The following is a 1145-nucleotide window of genomic DNA, read 5'->3' on the forward strand; positions in this document are numbered from 1 at the left end:
AGCTGGATGACAGAGCTTTTTTCTTTTTGACCAGCAGGAGAAAGTTGGGCAGAATGAGGAGACAGAGTGAGCCGCATGTGTTGGGCTTCTGAGCGGCATCGATAGGATATTTCATTCAGCATTGAGCGAAAGGTCTCAGTTCTGCCATGAAGGGAAGTCTGTCCCTTTGAAATCATCTGCAGATGACTAGCTAGAGCCAAAGGAGAAATAACATGGAGAATCGTTGTTGCTAAGCAGTTTGGTTTCTTAAGGTGACTAGAGAGTGATGCTGTGTCACTTTCAGTCAATAGTTTTTCCAGGAAAACCATGACATGTGCAGAGCTTGATTACTCAGAAAGTAGCCGCAAAAGCTACACAGGATATTCCTAAGAACAAAAGTCTGAAGGTTGTGTGTTATGTTAAATGTTCTTGGTTGAAGTTGACATCTAATTTAAATGAGTATGTTTACAGAGCCGTAATTGTATTAGAAAAACAGTTTTGAGACACCAGTATAAAGGCTATCAGTAGAGGTCTGGCAAGATGGCGGTAGAGTGAGAACACTGAACTCACTTCCTCCAGGCTCAGACAGCACAGATAAGACTCCAAACGGACCATAGACTAACCTACTGTGAGTTTCAGCCTGAATGAGGGCACCCTGGACTCACTAGATGGAAGATAACTGAGGAAAAGTCAGTGACTGGGGAGCTCCGATAGGAGTGCTCATATCCAGCAGCACCCAGGCGTTAGGAAATGCCTTAGGTTGGGAGCTTGCTGCTCCTCTGCCCACTACCCACAAAACCATCTACGCTCGAAAACATGCCAGTAAAGCCCTGGAAGTAAAGATAAACAACTCAGCTCTGTGAGTGGAGCCCAAGTGGTGGGGAAAGACAGCTCAGTTGGTACATAGAGCCCTAGAGGTAGGGAGGGATGACTGAGGTCCAGTGCAGCTGGGAGGCTCACAGCCCTTCTGGTGCTCCCTGACCCCTCCCCAACCCCACCCCTTTACCCCACCACCACCACCCCAATGCAGCAGCCCAGTCAGGAGACTTGCAGCCATTATGGCTCTGCCCACTGCCACCTGCATGGCTAACTTGGAGCCCAGGAAAGCATAAAGCCTGGGAGGTAAGGAAAACCAGCTGGACCAGCCCAGGGGCAGGGAGACTTGC

Source organism: Condylura cristata, unplaced genomic scaffold (genome assembly GCF_000260355.1).
Source record: "Condylura cristata isolate star-nosed mole 26May11 unplaced genomic scaffold, ConCri1.0 scaffold00063, whole genome shotgun sequence".
NCBI lineage: Eukaryota > Metazoa > Chordata > Mammalia > Eulipotyphla > Talpidae > Condylura > Condylura cristata.